Below are 24,413 nucleotides of genomic sequence, written 5' to 3'. Positions count from 1 at the left end.
TCTGCATGGTAAAGATTCTTGGTAACAAGCCTAGTGATCAACAAGGCAAACAGATACCTAGCACTCAGCTTGATGCTGCCCTGGGCAACAGCCTCAGCATTGGCTTTCAGGTGGCAAGGATGCAGTGCACCCAGATAATGCAGCACCATCTGGCTACAGGCTGCCATGCTGATAGAGAGCACTGAGGCTTCAGTCCTCTTCCATAAGTTGTCCTGGGCAGGAAAGGGCAGCCAAAGCCTGAACAAGGTCAAAGCTCTGTTGCAGCTGGAAGTGGGACCAGGGCACAGGTTGAAAATGGCACTTTGTAGACAATAGAGATTGGTGTCCTCATATAAAGAATGTTCTCTGAGAGAAGTCCAGGTCTGCCTTTAGGAAATACAGGACTCCCAAAATTTGCTCCATACACAGAAACGATTAAGTGTGCAGTTCTAGCCATTCCCTTCCTCTCTGATTCTTGAGCTGAACAGGGGCATTTCCTAACCAGTCTCAATCACTATATCTAGTTTCTTAGAACTAGCAGAATACCCAGACTCTGGAGAAATTCCTACTAAAAATTAGTTGTGCCTCACCGAAGCAGAGACCACTAACTTCCTTGAATCATACCAAATTACTTGCAAAGCTCATTTGATACAAGACACTGTCCACAAGGGAAAACTTCAAAACCCATTTGAATTATGAATGGAGATAGATTCCAATACAAGTCTCTGCAGAGGACAAAGCCTATTTTTAATTTGTTTAAAAGCAAACCCAAAATACGAATAAGACAAAATCTTTGATTCTGCTGTTATTAAAGTTTCGTTTCATAATTTATATTCAACCAACACTGAAATCACAGCCACCCCCTGACAGGCACACGCATGTTGCTCTGTTCGTATGCTTGACACAAACGCACATCAAGAGACCACTATTGTGCCACACAACACATTTATTTTCCTTTCTGTGGTTTACAAGTCAATTTTCTGCATTTATCATATAAAATAAGTCTATTGCGAAGACTTCCCAACAGATTTACTGGAAATATTCATGAGGCTTTACTCCAGCCCCAACAAAACCCTCGCATTTACTGGTGCTTAGTGACATTTTACTTTGCTTATGGTGGAGGTTTGGCACTGGAATAAAACTTGTTTCCCTCTTTTTTAACTTGCTACATGTGTTAGGGTTGTTTTGAGGAAAGCAAAGAGGTGTCTGGCCCTGGCCACTGGTCTGCTGCCACTCTACCACCATTCTCTGTCCTTTCATACTAAGAGAAATGAACCAGTTATAGGTAGGAAGCTTCCAAATGTCTCTCATGGTGTTCCCAGTGGTCAGAAACAGAAAAAGTAACACTTCTGAGTTTCCAAAGAAGGCACATGGTTCATGGGGGAGAAAAACTGAAAATAACTACAAAAAAGATACAGCAGAATCCCTGGAAATCTACCACAGCTAGACTTTATACCTGAAATCCTCATTCATAAGTAACTTTTCATTTTAATCCTACTTGTTTTTTGTAATTTCCTGTCATTCTCACAATGAATCAGGAGTTCTGATGGGCAGACATAAATGTGTACTAAAGAACTTGTAATGTGCATTAATATGGGTTGCTTCCTTAAGAAATTAATGTAAAAGTGGGAACACTTGCAGTAGCAAACCTTCACTACCATGACATGGTTGCTCACAATTAACTTCCAAACCAAACTGATCAAAACTGGGCCAAGGTACTTCCATGGAAACTGGAGATGAGGAAAGTGCTTGTATTCCCCTAGGTGACACCTTCTCAAGCCTTCTCTAGGCACTGCTGTAAAACAATTTACTAGTATCTTTCAGATACTTGAGAGAAACAGCTACTAATGCACTACTACTAATTGCATTGAGCTTTCCATTTAGCCAGTGCCTGTGTAATCACCCCTACACTATTCACCATTCTAGTTTTAACCCACTTTCTTACTAGATAAGGGGAAGCATAGTGCCAGTTGTAAAAAAGGGAGGGAAAGAAGACCCAGAGAACTACAGGCCAGTCTCACCTCTGTGCCCAGCAAGATCACAGAACAGATCCTCCTGGCACATGGAGAACATGGAGGTGGCTGATGGCAGCCAACATGGCTTTACCAATGGCAAATCATGCCTGACAAATCTGGTGGCCTTTTATGATGTGGTCACAGCATTGCTGGCCAAGGGAAGAGCAACTCATGTCATCTACCTGGACTTGTGCAAAGCATTCGACACTGCATGACATCCTGGTCTCAAAACTGGAAGGATATGGATTTGATGGACGGACAACTCAGTGGATAAGGAATTGGCTGGATGGTCACACTCGGAGAGTAGTGATCAACAGCTCGATGTCCAGATGGAGACCAGTGACAAGTGGTGTTCCTCAGGGGTCAGTACTGGGACTAGTGCTGTTTAACATGTTTGTCAGCAACATAGGCAGTGGAATTGAGTGCACACTCAGCAAGTTTGCTGACAACACCAAACTGTGTGGTGTGGCTGACATGCTGGAGCAAAGGGAGGCCATCCAGAGGGACCTTGGCAGGCCTGAGAGGTGGGCTCATGGTAACTCCATGAAGTTCAACAAGGCCAATTGCAAGGTCAGGCACTGGGGTTGGGGTAATCCCAAGCACAAATAAAGGCTGGTGGAGAACAGATTGAGAACAGCCTGGAAGAAGACAGATTTAGGCTAGACATTATGAAGAAATTCTTTAGTGTAAGGGTAGTGATACACTGAAAAAGATTGCCCAGGGAGGTTGTGGATGCCCCTTCCCTGGAAGGGTTCTAGGCCATGTTGGATGGGGCTTGAAGCAACCTGGTCTAGTGAGACTTGTCCCTGCCCATGCAGGAGGGTTGGAACTAGATTATCTTCAAGGTACCTTCTAACCTACACCATTCTATGATTCTAGGCTTCTCTTTACCTAAATTCTCAGGTTACTTACAATAAAAGCCAATCTCTATTAAATGCAACCATAATAAACAAGTCTACCCAGTCATACATGTTTATTATTATTAAACAGAGTAATGAATTATTAGGCCATAGGACAAGGGAAACATAATGTGAACTATTAAAATTGAATGGATAGCGTTGAGCTCAACTTACTAATGTGTTCAGGTATGTAGAGGTTAATATGGATCTATACGCCTTTATAGTATTTGATTATTCAATTATTAGCCTTGCTATCCTTTTAAAAAAGTTCCATTCACTTAGACCAGTAACGAGTAGTCTTGCTACCAGCAACAGATGGTAAAACATTATTTATGCCCTTCACAGCACCTAGGAGACTTAACAATGCTGCCCTGGCCTGCCTTCCTCCCCTGCCCATCCAGATTTACTATGGTGGATGTGGTGGTTATTGCCAGTGACACTGGAATGCAAAGGTTTTATTATAAAAATGGACAACTGTCTCATAAAATACTAATCAAACCTAAAAATGGGCACATAAAATACTAAGTTCCAGGGAGCCAGCCATCAACAAGAGAGCTGAAGGTAGATTAGATCTGGCATTTTCAGAGCCTATGTCAATGCATGAAGAATCTATGGGAGATCTGTGAAGGATCTGCAGACAAGGAGACATAATTTGATGAGTTATGTTATTTTTCAAATAAAAACTTGCATGAATAAGTTAGATAATATGCTCTTTAAATGACAGGAGAGAGGAGAGACTTTTGGGCGATTATCAGCACACATACTCTGCACAGTGTGTATCAGCTCTTGCCTGAGCTCAAATCTAAACCTCCGAACATTTCAAAAAATCCTCATGCCTGTGCTCAAAAACAGGCTTTCACATGGTAGCTGATTCCTGCCACTAAAGAGGTCAGCATAGTTTCCCTCATTATTCTTGAGGAGAATGGGAATTTTATACCCACAGAAACAGAACAATATTTTCCAGCTGTGTAGAAAATCAATCAGGAACTGCATAGCTTTTAACCCACATTACCAAACAGCATTTCTCAGAGAAATTGCAGAAAAACAAGCATTAGGGTTACAAATCATATGTTGCAGTGAAAACAGTTAAGAAGTAAAGATATATTTAGAAGAAATATCTTCAAAGAGTTGTTAATTAACATCACGATTCCTTCAGTGAAGCTACAGAGCAACTGTCAACGTAAAACAGACTGATGAAAAAACATAGCTTTAGACATGAATTTCTGGTTACTATATTTGCTCATTGTTTTAGAAGGACAATTCTTTAAATGAGAGTCTGGAACTTAGATTTGAGACACTGGAACATCCTGCCCAGGGAAGCTGTGGATGGCCCATCCTTGGAAGTGTTCAGGCCAGGCTGGATGGGTCTTTCAGCAACCAGGTCTAGTGGGAGGTGTCCCTGCCCATGCAGGGGAGTTGGGTTTGGATTCCATACTATTCTATGAGTCTATGATTCATTCTGTAAACAGAGAAATTTTGCTGTGAGTTTATATAGTAGGTAGCCCTATGACTGCTGCTTCTGGGCTTTATTAGAATGCCAGCCATACTACTGGGTTAAGGCTATTGTATTCACATTCCAAATGAGCAACAATAAACAACTTTTGACATTAGGCAGATCAGTTTCCCCATTTTCATCAAGTTAGCTTGACTGACATATATATATATGTATGATGGTAATCCAATTACTTTGGTTTCTTCTGATACTTTTCCAATTCTCCCAGTCATTTTGATTCTGGGAGGGATCTCTACTGGGTAACTGGGTATGCTGGGTAACTTCCATATCTTCATTGATGGTCCCAGTCAAGTATCTGACCAAGTGACTAGAAGAACATGTAGTTCTGGGAAAAGGAAAAAAGGACTTGTTTGCCATATGGTTAGTTGGGTTGTCAAATGTAGTGAACAGCATAAAAATTTGTAGATGCTAAAACCACATTCCTCTAAGGTACATAATCTCAATTTACTTAGATGACAATGCAACCTCCAAAAGGATGACTAATATGAAACAGAATAACTCTCTTAAGTAAAAATCTCATATGTGGGTGCACATCTACTTTATGGGAAAATGGGAGGATTAGCTATCAAAGCTACTTGCTGAAATAATAGCAATTATGAAATCTATTTTGACAGATAAATGAAGGGTAAAAATTGTCCTGTGGGTTTACAGAACTATCATTCCATAAACTCAGATAGAACCAAACAGGTTTTATACGGTGAGTTTATTAATAATAAACATCATCTAGACCATCAGGAAATATTTTGACCACTACATGAATAGATGCTTCCCTATCAGTAGAACTCAATGAAATATTGATATATTATGCAAAGGGACCAGTACCTACGATTCTGAGATAGTAACACTTTATTTTTAAAATGCAAGTTAACATGAATTGGCCTGGCATGTAGTGATCAGTCAGATATGGTTTTCCAAGGAAAAAAAAAAAAGTACTACAGCTCTTTACATGGAAACTCTTGGAAATTTTTTTAGAGATCTAAAAAACCCCCTCTGTTTAGCACTTAAAACATCCCAGTGTAATTTAAGTTCTAGTGATAGATAGCTTGGATGGATTCTAGTCCTAGGACATATAGGTTGGATGATAAGCAACTTGCTGAGGCAAGAAGTCAAGATCAGGGAAAGTAACAAAGATATGCCCCCTAAACTGTGGCAGTAAATTTGGAAACTACTGTCATCTTCCTTAAACTTTTTGTTCATTAGCCTCTGAATGAGTAGAAACAGTGGTAACTCAAAAAGACCACCTTGACTTTGCTTTATCAGAAAGGCATCTAAAATTGACTGCATTTTGTTATCTGCTGTGACATAAATTTTTTGGTAGATGGTGTTTTATCAGGAAGTAAAGCAAGTTCATCCACACAGATCAACTTTTTTTAAAAAAAAAACATTTTTCTCTTCTGCAACCTGCATACCTATTTATGACATACCCTTGCTGTGCTCTTTTCTGCCAGGTACACGTAAGAGTTCTCAAGTGTAATTGCTCCTTTTCCTGGATATTAGTAACAAGCTCCTTCAAGGAAAAGCCTGGTGGCTCTGATGAGACATGTAAAACAGAGCTACTTTTGTCACTTGGTGACAGTTTTCAGTCGAAGCTATTTAAGAACCCTTCAAGTTCTCTCAAATAAGGGAGACTAATATATAGCACCTTTCCTGTGGATGCAGAGTCCCACATCCACAAGTTGTGCCGTGATTCATGAGCTGTCTTTTCTACTCACAAGTTGCATTTATCTGTTAAATCTGTCTTCAGTGGTATTCAGAAAGATTTGCTGGGTGGTTTTTTTTTGTGGTGTTTGTTGCTTTTTTTCCCTTTTACTATAGTCTTTTGCTGGAAAGAACTGTCCCATAACTGGTATGACCTTTCCAGAATATTCATTTTGGCAGAAAGAATGTCTATGCTGGGTCCATGTCACTTACAAGGTGTGCCCAACATGAAACAGCACAGAATTGACTGGAGAGACAATAAAACATTGCTAAAGCAATAAACCCCACGAGGCTGCATTAGTCACAGAAATATTTTTTTTCCTTTAGTGAAAGAAAAATCTTCCTTTTGAGAAGATTAATGGCAGATTTTGTCTTCAACAACCTGTCCTGTACTGAATGCTTTATCTCACTTTCAGGTTCAAAATGTCCCCTATAAATCAAACTCACTCAGTGACTGTTAGTAATAATATTTCTTAGTATAGCCTGCCCCTTTAGTTGCTGATTTGCAACATGTGTATGGATAGCTCAGAAAAAGCCTTGACAAATCCATCATCTCAAGAAGAAAGTATCTTGTCCTTGCAAGTGGCTATTACCAGTGCATAGTTTCTAAATGATAAACCCCTCTTTGACTGTGTATCACTTTAGTGCATCCCTTAAGCAAGAACAAGACAATAGCTAATTGAAGACTCATCCTGTAACAAGGTACTGGTTGCTCAGTGTTAAAATCCTGAGTTTAGGTCTATTCTTTTGTAAGCTTTCATAAGTAGAACTCTTCAGTCATCCCTCAGGACTCTTGCTTCTGCTTATGTTCTTGTGATACTTACAAATATTTAAATTTCTCATTAATATTAGACTTTTAACCCAGTGTCATTTTTCACTGTTAATTAAACTTCTGTCCCTTCAGATCAAGAATGGGTCCTTCCCAATTAGTACTAGTGGATCAAATAATCTTTGCTCAGATCAAAGGATTACTTTGAAAGCTTCATGCAGTTTCTGTGAACACAGCATTAGAAATTTCTCCTTAATGCTTCCCAATTTCTTACCAAAGGCTATTCAACTTATGCTGCAGTTTGAACAAGTGTCCCCTATTGAATAAAGGTCATTAGCATTTTAATGACCTCATCTCAATGAACTTCTTTGTTTCTCTTACTGAATTATTGGTTTAGCCAATTTCTTTCAGAAAAGATCCTGAATATTCCATTCTTCTAGAATACTTGCAATTTATGTAGGGCAATCAAGACTTAAATTACTACATAAAGGTCACAGTGTTTAGTGAAATTACAGATAAAAGGGAAGATTTCATATAATGCAACAAAACACAAGGCTCAGCTAAAGAATGTAATACAAATCTGGATCAAAATATAATTGATTTTCAGGAACTTTGTGTGTAGTGCCATTACAGTCTACAAACACCTGCAGGTTTATTAATCAACAGCAATGAACTTCAAGTTAGGTAGTTATAATGAGCACATTTCACTATAAAAACCACTTTAATCTGGAAATTCAGATTCTTTCAGGTAATATACAATATTTTCCCTTTAGACAGAGACACTTTCAAGATCAATATAACTGATGTTTTAAATTAGTTTTCCAGTAACGGGACAGTGAACTCCAAAACTGGGAATTCGAACGGGGAATTCATCATGACAGGACAAGGCTTTAAAGCAGCGCTTCAACAACAGCTAAGATTTTTACATGTGCAAGCACATGTACATTTCTTTATTCCAAATTCTATTTATCTTCTGTAATACCCTGTTTTCCTTCCCCAGGTCTTTTCTTCTGTTTTCTTCTGTCTGCTAGTAGGACAACATTTCCGAAGTCAGAGCAGGTTTATTTTTTTATTTTATCCACAGTCTACTGACAAGTATCACTTAATACCAATATTGATTTAATGACAATAATGGCCATATAGAGAGCATCATACATGCAGCAAACCTCACTGTTCTCCCTGCTCTCTCCCATAGCTTCAGTAAAGGCTCATTTTATGAAGATTACTGTGTAAATCTCTAGAAGTCATTTTTCAGGCCAATTATTCTGCTGGTGAAATGGGATTTCTGAGTAGGACTGTTTGATGTATTCTGGCAGTGATCTCTTAGTTCATTTATTGTATAAAAGATCTATCTAAAGGACATCAAGATAACCCTGCCAAACAAGTCCCACATACAGCTGTCTCAGATTAAGATGACTGAGAAGCAGGGTTTCCACAGCCTAGTTTTAGAAAGCACAGAATGAAAGTGCTTTTACATTATTAGCACCTAAATAGCTGCTACAGACCATACATGAAAGGCTTGTGATTAGGATGAGAGAAGGAAACAGACTACAGGTATAGAAGCATTTTTCCACAGTGCTTAGTAGTTAAGCTACCTTTAATTTGTTTAACAGAGATGAAGTTAAAATTAGCAGCCCAGCCAGAGATAATTGATAGGGACAATGGCAATAGTGGCATTCTGCAGTGTACAAATTGGTTTCAAAGGGTGACTCTAGCAATCAGATAACTTCAGAGACACAAGGGTAAAATGAGAGGATGTGTGACATGCACAGCTTCATTATCAGTGATGAAAGACAAAATCTGGTTCTCAATATTATTATTTTATCATTGTACCTGCTTCATTTTGTTTTCTGAAAGCCTTACATTTCAATGCATCAAAAGTAATTTCATTTTTAGCTAAGCTGCCTTCAGCCAAGCAGTCTTATGAGCTGCTCAGTTCTATTCCCATGTCACTTTCCTACAGCTCCAGTTATCAGTGCTGTTTCTGCTGCCAAGAAGTTAGTTTGTGGTTTTTTAAGTCAGCTTGTCTTTATGGAAGATTAACAAAGTGTTATAATTATGAAAAGTGTTTGGTGATACAGTAGCACAGAGGTAACATTCTCTGCAGGTTAAACTACTCTGAAACAAAGAGCCTGAGCTACAGCATTTTCTGTTCAGCATTTTGCCTGACAAGTGCGACAGATTACGAGTGCATTAAAAAAACAGTGATACATAAGACAAGAATGGTAGTTCACAGGTATGACAATGACACTACTTACAGCGACTACATTAGACAAGACTGTATCAGGCTCCATGGTCTGGTCAATTTAAGATATGGGATTTCTCATTAGAGAAGAAAAAAAATTATCTAAGACAGGTTTCTATGCTTACTTAACAAGCCTCAGCAGCCAGTTTTGGGTTATTTACAAATTTTCAAACTTTCATCATGACTGGTCAATTTTCTTTATTCTTTCAAGTTTCATCTAAAACAAGTGAGATGGGAAGTATGTCTGCCATGCAGAGCAGGCACATCACTGCTGTTGAGATTTGCTCAGAGATTGGCTGACAAGGGGATATGATGGCATAAGATACAGGAAAAAAGGCAGCTGTTACCCCAACACTCTGTGACTACATTAACTTAGAAGCTGAGCCAGCTCTAATATACCTGCTGACTGTAGAGCAAGAAAAAAATTGCTAGATTGCTAGATGGAGACAAGGGAAAGGGGGAAGCAGTAATATACAAAGCAGCAGAGACTGATATGAAGAGCAGGGAGAACGGGAGAAAGAAATTATGCATCTTTGTTTCTCACTCTCACAAAGATTTGTACTTTTAGCTAGGTGAAAAGGATATGAAGACTGCCTGGTCATGCACTAAAACCTTCTAAAAGATACACTGCCCTTGTAACTTACTTTGTGCATTAGGCATTTCTGTATAACCTTTAGTTAATGCCACAATATTATTTTTTCTGCAAGACATGTTACATGCTACTCACTTAACGGCTTGCTTAGTGTTAACCCCCAGATTCATTTCTTCTATGAGCTGAAAGATGCATAGTGAGCAATGCAAGAAAAAGATCATGTGATGGTTAAGAATGATTAAGTGTCACACTGGAGAACTGTAACCTGTTTCTACAGGTAAAGCTGATTTCTAATATAAAGCTGGAGTTCAGATTTGCATTCAAATATTCGTATTTGCATTAATCTCAAACTTGAGATCTCAGATCTCAAGAGATCAGAGACATTAATTTTCCAAAATGACAGTCAGAAGTAAGCACCATTTCTTGCACATCAAAATTCAAAAATATTACCTTTTGAATATTGCAAGGCTTTGCAGGATTGACAACAAATACTGAGGACATCCATCTTTACGAATACTACATTAGAAAACTTCAGCTTCTGCATTTCTAAAACAATCTAGAATACATACAATAGGTGTTTTCTGGTTTGCATGACAGCATACAGTTGGCTGGGCTTCAGCTTTCAAAGAAGAGTAAAGAGACAATGCTAACTAGGACTACAAAACACTCTTTAGTGCCATGACATTATACATTGTTTACTCACATCAAATATGGCCGTAGTTCAGAGAGCTGAAATCTCAATTACATCTCCTTGACTCTGCCACTGATCCTAAAAGTCCATTTCTTTAAAGAGGTTGAGTAATCCATATCTGTGCTATTTACTTTCTCGATCATCCTCTGCACACACTCACAGGTTTTTAAATAGATCAAAAGTTTTTCATGCTGAACTATACTCCATAATGCGATAGGTTCAGTGTATTTAATGACATTATTTGCAAAAATGATTATATTTTACAATAAAATTTGTAAAAAGGGACTCTTTGCAGTGTCACTTCACATCAGTTACGCATTAGTATATGCCTGCTTTACTCTCTACTTGCTTCAAGGCCTAGAGCTCATTCTGAATGGATGCCGAATATCTTAGTCTGTATAGCCATACTTCAGAGAAACTAAGAGCTAGTGGTTTCATGAAATACAAATATTGAGTAAATGTATCCATAAAACTGACAATTTCCACTTCTTAAAACTATCTTATTAGAATTTAACACTGGAGGAAATGAGATAAGGGGGGGGAAAAAGTAGAAACGTGTCCTTGTATTCAAGCTAGGAACACCAAAACTCTAGAACAAAGTTGCCTATAATTTCTGACCTCACTTTGTACACTCCAGTCCCTGTAGAAAAGGTGCCTTTAAAGATTTCTGAAGAGTCAACAGAGAAGTCCCAAATATCAACTCAAGTTTCTCTACACCTTCAATGCAGAGACAATACCAAAAAACACTGAAAAAAGTCAAAGAAAATCACTACAAGAAAGTAAGATAATGTTAACAACTAATTGAATCAATTGAATTGTACTCAGATATGTTACATGCAGTGTAATTTGTTCTGACAACAGCAGGAAACCAGAATCCATCTAGGGGAAAGTTCAAGGACTACTTTTATTGATAAGAGACTGTGGCTGTAATGTGTGCAAGAACACCACTGAACTTGAAGGAGATATGGGTTCTTCTGTAGTGGAAAAAGAATGTGCTGTGTCTTGCAAACACTGTGAAATAGTTAAGAGAAAAATACCCACGTTAAAATATAGGTAGGAGAAGAAAAGAAAATAATTATGCAGATGCCTTGTTCAGAAAGAAGCAGTGAGCATTGTTTACGTGTGACAGTTTTAGCTTACTTTGCATGTCAGACGTTGTTCAGAAGTGGAACTCACACTTTCTTCTTAAGCATCTCTTCACAGACAGCCTGCTAGTGCTCTGCTGGCTCTGACACTTCCAGGGAGTGGTTCTATTGTTGTGCATTCTAACTCCAATATTAATGGATAGACCCCTTATTCAGAAATCAATAAGTTTAAAAATTTTATTTCGAAGACCAAGCTTTTAGCCTTCGAAGTGAACTGTGGGAACAGTATTTGCCCAAACACTTCTAAAGCACTATCATTTTGAATTTTACACCTTTTATAGTTATAATACAAATGGGGGGGGGAGGGAAGGGAAAAGCTTCCTCTCCAATGCATAGTTTCTCAAAGGATTTACAGCAGATATGTTAAATTATGAGTTTTAATAAATTAGACAAAGACGCTAAGAATCAGCAGGTTGTGTATTCTTCTCTCTTTTAACTCCCAAAATATTCCTCATGCATATCAGGCATTCTAGAGATGGGAAAAATGTTATGTGTGCAAGAGTTAGGAAACCATAAATTGCTTTTGATGTCCTCAAGAATTCCTAAAACAAACACAAACCCCACCTTTATGTTACGAATCTAGCTATAATATAAGCAGGATTCTAGCACTTTTAGTGGAAATTTGTGCCAGGATAAATCATTATCTGGGGAAAAACTTCATTATAGAGCTCTTGGTGCACTTGCTATTCAAAGGAAGTCTGTCCTGAAGTGACAGAGTATCTCTAGACTGGAGCTACCACCAGCTAGAGAAATTTATTCTGACCCATTCTTCTCAGAGAAAGAAAAAGTAATGTTTGGGTCTTCATAAGTGAAGATAGCAGTATTTAATAGTTTCCTATCAACCTAACCTTGAAAATATCGAAAGAATAATGAATCTGAAAGCGGTGTGAACTAATCTATCTGTCAGTAATCTCATGCTAAACAACAAAAGCAATAATAAAAGCACTTCACTAGTCACACACTTGAATAAAATACGGAGAAAAGATCTAATCAATAGGTTCCCTAGTGAGATAGTCAGATTTGAACTCTTGTCATTGATCTGTTATTTTCTCAGATTTTTTTTATTATTTTTTTTACCTGACATGGACAGCCTGGGCATTCCAAAAAGCTCCCACAGAGTTGAGCATGAGCTTATTAGCATGTGCTCTTATGTACCAGGAGCTCTCTCTCTCCTTGCTTATTTCCACTGATCAAATACTTTGAAGTTGACAGTTTCCGCTCCCTCCTCTCCCCTTAAAGCCAACACATAAATAAATATTGGACATAGAAAAGGTTTAGCTATCTAATATCTACAGAATTCTCATGGCCTTGCTGCCTAACATTACAGTGTTGATGTGTTCTTTCTTTCTTTCCCCCAACACAGAGAAAGCTTGACCTCTGCCATTACTATTTTATTGTTAACTAAATATTAACCTAGTCCCTTACATCTGCTGTGGAACCTCTGTCCCATTCTTTTGTATTCTCTCAGAATTTTTTTTAGATATAACAACAACAATAATAGTATTTAAGTCTCAAAAGCCTTAAGTCTGTGTTACAGTCTCTCCCAGTTGCATTTGAATTAATTTTCCCTATGGAAACTTTAGAAGAGTGCAATGTCAGCAGCTTTGCCTGACTTCTTGGAGCACAGGGAGCTACCTGATTAATTAATATAAACTCTTTACAGCTTTGAAAATGCTGCTTGAAAGAGGCACATCTTGAGTATGTTTGTCCAACAGTGCTTTCCCTCTCCTCCCTTTCTTCTGTCTCTCTGGCACTTTGGTAAAATCTACCATGAATTGATGGGAAGCCAGGAAAACTATATGTATAAAACTGTACTCAGTTTCCAGTAAATCTGTGATATGGACCAATAAAGCTGAGAAGTTTAAAAAAGGACTGAAACTATCCTCAGCTGATGCAAACTTTTTTCATAACTGTCTAAATATTGTAACAAAGTGGAGGGAACAAAGTCATGCAACAGAACCTGATCTCATTCTTCTAAATATTTCAAAAGAATGAAATAACTAAGGTCAAATAAGCAAGGAACTGAATAGAGCATATTTTCTTCTCATCCTCTCCCGTAATTTTCAATGCTTTAAATGTTTAAATGAACTTTGCACTGCAAATCATCCAATACAAGTTTTGTGCAAGTGATTAGTCATTTGGCCAGAAGTTTGTGTCATCCTTATTATTTCTTGAATAACACTCTATCTTATTTTTTTTTAAAGTCACTTCCTCCTATAATCTACTTAGTTTATGACGTAAGCATGAAAGTAAAAAACTTTCAGGATCATGGTAATATTAAATAAAACACTGTGATAGACATACTAGAGAGTGGAAACAAAGCAATTTTTCAAGTTTTCCTCTATTTGTCCACAAGAAATCAGATTTACAGCACTATTAATCAATGGTAGTGACTCACTGGAAAAAAGTCCATCATGTTTAACACTGATGTATTGCAATTCAGAAACTTCTGTAATTTATTTACTTCTATTCACATGACTAAAACTGTTTTTAGTTATTAACTCAATGTGTGTGCATAAACACATACACTATAACACAAAACCTATTTGTAAAATGCCACAGAGAATACAGACTGTATGATGATACAAAAGCAACACTTTTCAGGGAAGTTAAGCACATGTTTAATTTTTAATGTGTTCTCACTGAACCCAATAAGAACTAAGTTCCAGCTAAAAGGGTTTCCTTATATATCATTCTGAATAGGATCTCTGTCAATAAACAACATAAAATTCTCTAACTATGTTAAGGAGTTTGAGGGGAAAAAAAATAAAAATAATTAAAAAAAAGAAATGGCACATACGAGTTTTCTTGGCATGAGTCAACTTTTTGTATTTTTAATGTGAATTTGCTTCTCATGACAGGTGTCAGATTAAGAACCCTCAGGCCGAGGTTATCTCTACAGCCCCCAACACATACTACATCAGCAGCAGCACTGTCAAATTCCCTGCTAAAATGCACTTCTCCTCTGAAGCCAGTGTTTAGACACTACTAAAGAAATGTGGTTGTTGTTTGGTTTTTCTCTTTTTTTCCTTTTTTTAAAATTTATTTTTAAATTCTACCTAAAAGAATAGAAAGGGATTTTCATGAAGGAACGAATCTGGTTTCTAGTGTTAAAGAGGCTTCAGATCACATGCATTTGTGCAAGCAAATACTTTTGTGTAATCTTACCTGATCAACAGTGTTGATTTTAAAGTGAGGCACTTATAAGTGTATTGACAGGACCTGGCATTCAATTGTCAGTCCCCTGCAGTGCGTTATCTCACTTCTCTCTGTGCAAAGCTCAGTCTCCCCACTTGGTAAGTACTGATCTCCAGGAAGGACCAGGGGCTAAAAGGTACAATTCCACAGGTGCACAAGACCAAACATTTAGAACAAAGAAAAGGTTTGTGGATTCAACCATTACTTGCTCCTAGGTAATTAGCTCATCTTCACTGGGAAGCTAAGACTTAATGAGCTGAGAGGCAAACGGAAGACAACCTTTTACAAGCTATACTTGCTGCATACCAAACCTCCCAGGCAACAGAAGTAATGGGGAAAAATTACTTTGGTTTAAGGGAATTGCCACAACCACATCTTTCATGTGCCAGCACAAACCCATCTATTCTGCCAATTACAGATACTAAGACTACTCAAAAAGCACATTCCAGAGAAACCTAAAATGCCATCTATGATTCTCACACAATCTAAGGGGTTTAAAATTTGCAGTGAATACATGTGTCACTTAAAGAGCTCTCCTGCTAAAAGTATCTTTTTGTTCATTAATAAAGGAAAAAATAATAATAATAAAAAAATCAAACAAATAAGCTGATGCAGAATCACAGGCTGGAAAGAACTTCTGCAGATGAATTGGTTCAGCTCCCTTGCATTCTCCCTGGGCAAACTGTTCTAAAGTCACTCTCATGGGATAAAAACAGAATGGAACTAAGGAAGTCCTTGGCAAATCAGCTTTTCAACAGTGTTACAGACAGCTACATGTAGAATCATAGTATGTATGTCAAATATACTACAGAGGGGTTTTAAAATAATGCATCTTAAAGAGTAAGTAAATGGGCAAGCCTCCACACTTAACTACATTTTCTAATTTAAAGCATGTTAAATATCTTTGTCATGTTTGTTTAAAAAAATATATTTGGAGATCACTAACATCCATTTTTAACAGTACTTTCATCAAATTATACATTAGCTACATCATGTTAGATCTATTTTTTATTGAATGTGATAAATACAAAGTTCAATATCTATCAACAATAAAAGATCAGGATAAAAGATCAATAAATTGTTTTTTTTGGTCATATGTTGGCCTTCTGCTATAATAAGAGACATATAAATTACTTGAGTCATACACAGTAGCCATAAAGAGGCTTGATAAGCAGGAATAAAACTGCTACAGTCAGTTTTCATAGAATAATAGAACCATAGAATGTGTGGGATTGGAAGGGACCTTTAAAGGTCATCTAGACCAGCCCCCTGTGCAATGCACATGGACCTTTTTAACTAGGATAAGTTTGCTCAGAGCCTGGCCAAGCCTGACCTTGAATGTCTACAGGGATGGGGCCTTCACCACATCTCTGGGCAACCTGTTCCAGTGCTTCACCACCCTCATTGTAAACAACTTCTTCCTAATGTCTCATCTAAATCTACCCTGCCCCAGTTTAAGACCCCTTGTCCTGCAGCTACACACCCTGTAAACAGTCCCTCCCCAGCTTTCCTGTAGGTCCCTTCATGTACTGGAAGGCTGCTATGAGGTTTCACTGGAGCCTTCTCCAGGCTGAACAATCCCAGCTCTCTCAGTCTGTCTTCATAGGAGAGGTGCTCCAGTCCCCTGGTCATTTTTGTGGCCCTTCCCTGGACTAGTTCTAACAGCTCCAGAGTGTTGAGGGCTCCAGAGCTGGAAACAGTACTCCAGGTGGGGTCTTATGAGAGCAGACTAGAAGGGCAGAATCACCTCCCTTGACTTGCTGGCCACACTTTTTTTGATGCAGCCCAGGATGCAATTGGCTCCCTGGGCTGCGAATGTATATTGATGCTCGTGTCCAACTTTTTGTCCACCAAGTGCCCCCAAGTCCCTTTCTGAAGGGCTGCTCTCTATCACATCATCCCCCAGCCTGTATTCATAACAAGGATTGGTCCTACCCAGGTGCAGGACCTTGCACTTGGCCTTTTTGAACCTCATGAGGTTCACCTGGGCCCACTTCTCTAGCTTGTCCAGGTCCTTCTTGATGGAATCCTGTCCCTCTGGCATATTGACTCCACCAGCTTGGTGTCATATGCAAATGTGCTGAGGGTGCTCTTGATCCTACTGTCTATATCGTTGACGTAGATATTCTCACAGAATCACAGAATCTTAGGGGTTGGAAGGGACCTCGAAAGACCTCCCAGTCCAACCCCCCTGCCAGAGCAGGGTCACCCAGAGCACATCACACAGGGACGTGTCCAGGCGGGCTTTGAATGTCTCCAGTGAAGGAGACTCCACAGCCTCTCTGAGCAGCCTGTTCCAGTGCTCTGTCACTCTCACAGGAAAGAAGTTTTTTCTGATATTTACATGGAACCTCCTATGCTCCAGTTTGCACCCATCGCCCCTTGTCCTATCACTAGATATCACTGAAAAAAGCCTGGCTCCATCGTCCTGACACTCTCCCTTAACATATTTGTAAACATTGATGGGGTCACCCCTCAGTCTCCTCCAAGCTAAAGAGACCCAGCTCCCTCAGCCTTTCCTCATAAGGGAGATGTTCCACTCCCCCAGTCATCTTTGTGGCTCTGCACTGGACTCTTTCAAGCAGTTCCCTGTCCTTCTTGAACCGAGGGGCCCAGAACTGGACACAGTATTCCAGATGTGGCCTCACCAGGACTGAGCAGAGAGGAGGGAGTACCTCTGTCGACCTACAAACCACACCCCTTCTAACACATCCATATTAAACAGCACTGGTTCCAGTATGGACCTGTGAGGGATACCACTTGTCACACCTCACCATCTGGACATCAAGCCACTGACCACTACCCTCTGGATGCAACCATCCATCCAATTCCTTATCAACCAAACAGCACATCAAACCCATACATATCCGATTTAGAGAGAAGGATGTTGTGAAGGACTGTGCCAAAGGTCTTGAAGAAGTCCAGACAGATGACATCCACTGCTTTTCCCTTGTTTTATTTATTTGGGGTTTTTATTTTATTTTACTGTATTTATGTTACTCAGTCACATTCAGCGACTAGATGACCATCTACAATGTTCAAGTATGCACCTATAGAGCGCCTGTAAAATTCAAAACACTAAAAATTCAGCTCTGATTCAATCAGCTAAGCAAGTGTCCAGGCTTTCTAAAAGGCATTGAGGACAAGCTACAAAACTATGCTAGCAGTTTTAAGAGCCTGTTGATGCACTGCCCTCAGTTCTGTACACACCTGCTGAGAACAGGAAGCAGTAATGATAGTCAAGCCTGGTGCAACAGCCACTGTGGGTCTACTTATGAGCTACAAAGGCTCAATCTTAGAAAGATTTGTTAGCCGAGACATGATGCCATTCAGCCATGACTATTGTCATTGCTGAGCTGATTAAGTACACAAGGCTCTCTTGAGGCCTGGCTTAAGGACCTGAACATTGTATTCATTGTGGGATGATGACACGCCAAGGTATTTGAAAGTCAAGCCATCTGAGAGCTAAAAAACGGATTTAGGTGCCTGCTTTTAGATATCTGTGTTTAAAATTTCACGGTTTAACATAAAGAGACAACTAGTCTTCAGGCTAAAAACAACATATTAAAAAATAATCACTAAGAATGGAAACGCTCTAGAGGAATACAGTGCATACCTTTAGTATGTTATCCCAATGTGGTTTTTATTTCATGGTCTGAACAGAATCGAGGGAGGGCTCAGACACTATCTGCCACTGCACCAAGAGGAATTTTTCTTCTGTCTACTTGGCATATTCTGCAATAGATTAAAATTGTGCTGCCTGTGCTTTTGGAGATAGCCTAATACAATTAGAGAATCTTTCTCTCATAGACAGGATGAGTAGCTTGCAGTGAAGAAAATAATAACATTGCATCTCATCAAATCAATTTCCAAAATGTCAATTGTCTTTCCTTTAAAAGGTGTTATTCAAAATTATAAGCAAACTCATGAACCCATGTTTCTTTCTGCTGAAGGTACCATAAATGTGACATAAAGTGCACAAAACATGATTTCAAGGATTCTAAATAGAAACATGTTCAGAACGGCTTATAATCAGGCCACAGATTAAATACACTGTTAGTTAGACTCCTCTATCTATTTTTAGTATCAATTTTTCCTTTTAAGAAAGGTCAGGATTTTAAACTAGCATTACCATTTCTCACAATTTAGTGTTCCAACATCTAAAAGGCCATCAGATCTTCTGTCATTGTAACACAAACACTGTCAGCAATTGTGGCAGCATTTGGCATAGATATATTTTCCATGGCATTTTAGATAACCCCAAGTGTGCTTCTCTAAATGTGTTTAAAATTTGTGCAATTTCTCGTAACAGATTCCACACAGAGGAGATTAGGAAACAGGCTTCATCAGGATAGCACTGATGTTTATCTGTAAAGTTCTTTTCTTCAGGGTTTCTAAAAATTCCTTGCCACAAACTGCCTGAATTTCTAAAGGTGTTCTATGAACACTTTATGATATTTTTTACATAACAGCAGAGATTCTTACATTACTCCTACAAGAGAGTTCAGCTTCACTACAGCAAAAGTAACATCTTCCTGTATCCATACCCTTCAGTCACGGGCCCTCAATGTATAGGCTAGCCATGTACATTAAGTGGTGAGACATACTGACTTCAGTGGAAGTTACAACAACTCATTCACACAAAACACCCATAAAAGTGACACTGCTGCTGCAAGTTAATGGAACAATCTTTATAAGAAAAAGACACAGGATATAGGGACTCAGAGACATTACAGTCAGGTTAAGTTAAGACAAAGTGAAATTAAGGGAAGATACACATGAGATTCCAGGAGAAAAATGAGGTTTCTTTTCAGGTGGAAGGGAAGTTGAATTTTAAGAGAGATGTTTCTAGTAATAAAATGGGTGAAGAATTAAGAGCCAGTAAAAACAACACTAGTCACCTTGCAGGCATTGCCATGGAGACAGTAAGATACCAGACATAAAACTCCTTCCAGACAGGATAGGTCAGGGCATCCTTAAATAGAAAACAGCAATAAATTCACAACACTTTCAAAAGACTTCAGGGCCTTGCTATAAACAGTAGTCAAAACTTTTGCAACGGCTAATATATCAAACCTCTTCGTCATGTTCAAAGAGGTTTGCACAGGATCTGATATTCCAGCAGCAGCCCAGTAACAACAAAAAAAAGGCAAGTCACAGGCAATTCAAATCACATTTAGTATTCTAAAAATGCTCCCTTAACTGCAAGTCTGTATAAGGTAATATCAACTCAGTTGGTTTAAGAGGATTATTTAATTCAATAGAAGTACTTTAAAAAAACCAAAACAAAATCAAACAAACAAACAAAAAAAAACAACCAACAAACCCAGGCCCGTAAACCCATTAACCTAGCAAAACTTTTATGATCTAAGTTTTCACTCAAGATCTTATGAAGTAACCACAAAAAGAGGAGAGAAGCAGTAAGTATCTAACTCAAGAACTCTTTTGTAGCATACTTCATTAATGTTGTTTAGTTTAGGGTCATGGAAATAAGTTGGCTCCCAGGAAAAAAAGCAGTGACAGTTTTTACAAAGCAAATAATTCTTGCTTGTCCTAACACAGTGAGTTTATACTAGAATTTATTCTTCTTCACTTGCAGTTGCTATACACAAATCATTGCATTCTAAGATGCATGCAGTAAGTCTTGGTTAGCTATAAAGGGAGCTCTGTAGGGAAGGTGGAAAGAACAGGCAATGTGATAAGGTTTGCAGATTTTTCTCTGAATAATCTAAGCATAATTAGCATATCAGGATGAATAAAAATGCTGAGCAGGCATCTCACACATAATTTCATCTGAAGATGACTGCCTTATATCTACCTTGACATTAAATGTTACCTAAGGTCTGTCTGACGTTTGGTATTTCCAAAGGCATCCAAAAGTATTAAACGTCTGATGCCTCACACAGCTTGATGAAGTCCAACTCACTTGATAATCATCCAACTCACTTGTGCTTCCTTTCACAATGATTTTTGGCTCAATACTACATCAAAAAACTCTGAAGTCCTGAGAGCTCATTCTCCTATGCAAGCTAAATCCGCTGTGCTGTACCAACTTCCTTCTTTCAATATCAAGGGGAACCATATAAATGAAGCATGAATTTCTCAAACAGAAAGTTGCTCCTCAATGCCCAGAGAAATGCAAGGTTCAATTTACAGTTAACTTACTGGATTTCTGATTATTTCTCTCAATAAGGGAACAGAAAGAGCAGTGTTTAAAATAATTCTAAAAAATTAAAATTGTGCTTAAAGCCAGTAAGTACCAAGATTAATTGAATTCCTTTCTAAAAATCATTTTTAGTAGTGAAAGCAACGTAATCACTTAAAATCTTTTCAGCAACAAAAATACTACAAAAGCAGGTATTATGCATAATACACTTTAATTACACTGAAAACCCAAACAAAATTAGAAAAACACAACTGCTTTCAACTAAAGCAGTAGCCACTTGGTCCAGGGCTGAATTTTCTATAAAAAAGCAAAATGTGCTTTCATTTGCATGTTTATAACTCTACTGATGTTCACTGAGGCTGAAGATAAAACTCAATGTAATTTGGAGGTAACATGCAAAGGGAGTGCACTCCACCTTTCCCATCACTACTTTTTAAAAACCTGTAATGACAGTAACACTTTCTCCTTCCTCACCCTGACCGATACTCCCAAGAATAGGAATATGGACAAGACGATCACAAGTTCTACTAGAGTAAGCAAATTTTAAAAGATTATACTTTTTAAGACCTCTTCAGCTATACCAAGAATCTTCCAACTTCCTTTAGGAAAGCTCTAAATCTTAGAGGTGCTTAGCTCTGCCACAAGTGCTTATAATTTGAGTCTCAATGTTTTCATATGATGTCAGCGTTTTCTTCTTATATCTACATGGTATATTTGCATTATGCTTAGTCTGAGGCATTTATGTCATGTATAATTGAGTCAGAAAGTAGAAATAGTATTTATTCTATGTAGAATCATGTCTGGTATGTATTCTTTAGGCAAACAGGCAGATGGCATCTATGCCAAAACAAAGACATATTGTGTATACAAAACATTCCACTGGATTGACATATTTAGGGAAACTTCATGACCTATCAAAATTAGAATCTCAGACTACAAGAGTGAAGGTAGGAGAATTGATCAGAATTCTCTAGTTGCTAGGCATTTTATGGGAAAAGGCCACAATCACTCATCTTATTAAAATTCATGGAAACTTAAAAGATACAAAAGCCCAGGAGGGGTGGGGTCAGAAAATACATTTCACAAAACTGGGAAGCTTACTTTAAATTTACCTTGGAAGTACTTTCCCCATCACAGACTTCCTGAGAGCCTTTTAATTTCTCTCCTACTTAGGGGAGAATTATAGAACTTGTTTTCCTTCCTGACTAATGCATACAGAAGGGGGTCACTTCAGTATTTTATGCCAATTATCATGGTTTGTTCTTAACTAGAATTTTGCTGGAAATAATTTCACCTTTCTCTGTCTCAAATTCATATAGCAAGGTTAATTTTTATTTCCTTCTGCTTCCCATATTTCATCCTCTGGCTGTGCCATTTGATATCATAACTCCTTTAGCAGTAAATATTGTTGAACTCTGCCCTTCTATTTTTCTGTATTTCTGTTTTTCTATTTGTCTTTACCTTCTTCTTTAGTTTTAAACCTACCATTAACAGGAAACAATGACACTCAGACATGGGGATGACAGGAAAGGGACATTAATCAAAGGCCATATATAGGCATCTTCCTCATGAGGATAAAACTTGTAAAAGGTCCATATCCAAAGTGAAGGACTAAATACTTCAGAAAAGGATTCTAAGGGCACTAGAATCCAAGATTTTCAAGATCATCACAGCCATTTCAGCCAGAAAGAACCTGGCTTTATAAATTTAAATTGCCAATGCTAGGTACTTGGCTTATGTGGTCTGATCTGGCCCGGTTTTTATTCTGTTGGTTTTAACTTCTTGAACATAGCAACACGGAGAGGACGATGTGATGGGAAATTCTGCACCACCCCATTCCACCCCATTTCCACATCATAGGAGGTTGTCTTCTTGTAACACTACTACAATAGCACATTACTGCTACATGCTCAGACACCTCCTCTCTTCCTTGGGAACTTATTAAATTTAATAGCTAATAAGCACAGTGTTTTAAACATTAAAGCAAGGCTCAGGCATCATTTAATAGAAACAATGCTGTTTTAGGAAGGTCAGAAGTAGAGTCACGTTCCCTAGGGTTGTTTGGGGTTTTTTTGCTAGCTCAGCTTTACTCTTAAAAAGAAAGCTGGGGTAGGGTAGTTTTTGATAATATTGTTTTTAACTGTTTTTCTAGTATTGGATAAAAAGTGCAGGACATGAACAGTAGCAGTACTGCAGCTACAAGCTTGGTAAGTATATCCCAATGCTATATTTAGCATTCCAAATATAAGCAGCAGACTCATAACTCATTACACAGTTTTGCAAGTAATATCGATGGTCCATAACAAACTAAGAGTATTGTTCCTATTTAATTGCTAACAAAAACAAAAAAGAAATATTGTTTCATTAAGAAGCTCTCAGTATTTCTGTATGAGGAGTTGACATAAGAATAAACATGTTCTACAAAGCCTTCAGAAAGGTGGGCCACTTTGGAAATAAACAGTCACAGCTGTGATTAATCACTCAAATCAGATATTTCCAAATCAGATATTTTCTCTTCAAGGTAATATGAACAGATTTTTCTTGGCGTATCTGTCCTATTTTATATATCATTCACTCAGCCAGCTGCATAGCCCTCTCCCATTCCCCTGAAACAAACCCTTCATTATTTCAACAGCAGTTGCTGAAGAAGCTTTTCTACATCTAAAATAATATAAACACTAAAGGCTGTAAGTGTCTTTTTATATTTATCAAGTTTAAGCGTGAGCTGCCCCCCTACCCTGATGAACAATATTCATACCATGTAAGGAAAATAAAGCAGCACCTTATGTTTTTCTCTTCACGCCTATCTGTCCCCTTGGCTTTAATTTCTCCCTCTTTCAGAATCCTGTCTCGCACATGGAGGAGGCTTTTTCAATAAATCAATACTCTAATAAAAAATGACTGCTTCTATGTACTCCACATATTAAGTGAGTTTCTCATACACAGCTGAAAACCATTCACCTTATGCTCTGTATTTGACATTCATTTTTCATAACAGACCTTAATAAAAAACAACACCTGGCAAAAATGCAAATCTAAAATAGCACAATGTTAAATCTTGTCTGCTTTGACAATCATTTTCTGATGAGTCATAATAGCTAATCAATTTAATTTGGTTTCAGAAAGAATCACAGCATTTTGCTGTTTTCAAAGTATAATTCTGAAAAGGAAAAAGAAGTGCTATGAGGAAAGGCCTGTGAAGTAATACCTATCATTTTTTTGTCAGCAAAATGGAAGGCTACTGTTTTCAGAAAAAATGAAATTAGCTGCTTATTCATGAAAAATGTAAATAACAAAACCAAGTTATATGCTTTTTTCCGATATTATGATAGCATAAATATCCCTGTAGCACCTATACTGAATACATGACAAATCTGCTCCCCAGCTTGCATATATACAAAGAAAAGTATTACCTTCCAAAATACTATGTTTAAGAGCAGAATTTTCAAAACTACTTTTGTATCTCACATTTGCCTTAAAAAATGAGTTTAAGAAAACAGTAG

The 24,413-nt window shown here is 38.0% G+C and overlaps 1 protein-coding gene across 1 annotated transcript in view; it reads right to left on the bottom strand.

Moving 5' to 3' along the window:
* Positions 1-24,413, bottom strand: part of LOC104397307 (contactin-associated protein-like 2) — a gene marked incomplete at both ends in the record, with an annotated part of 638,963 nt that overhangs the window by 577,507 nt on the left and 37,043 nt on the right. The gene's annotated exons all lie outside the window — the stretch shown is intronic.

The sequence above is a fragment of the Chaetura pelagica genome, unplaced genomic scaffold (genome assembly GCF_000747805.2).
Source record: "Chaetura pelagica isolate M959 unplaced genomic scaffold, ChaPel_1.0 scaffold431, whole genome shotgun sequence".
NCBI classification, from domain to species: domain Eukaryota; kingdom Metazoa; phylum Chordata; class Aves; order Apodiformes; family Apodidae; genus Chaetura; species Chaetura pelagica.
Note: the sequence above shows the minus strand (reverse complement) of the source record. Positions and strands in the feature narration are given on the sequence as shown.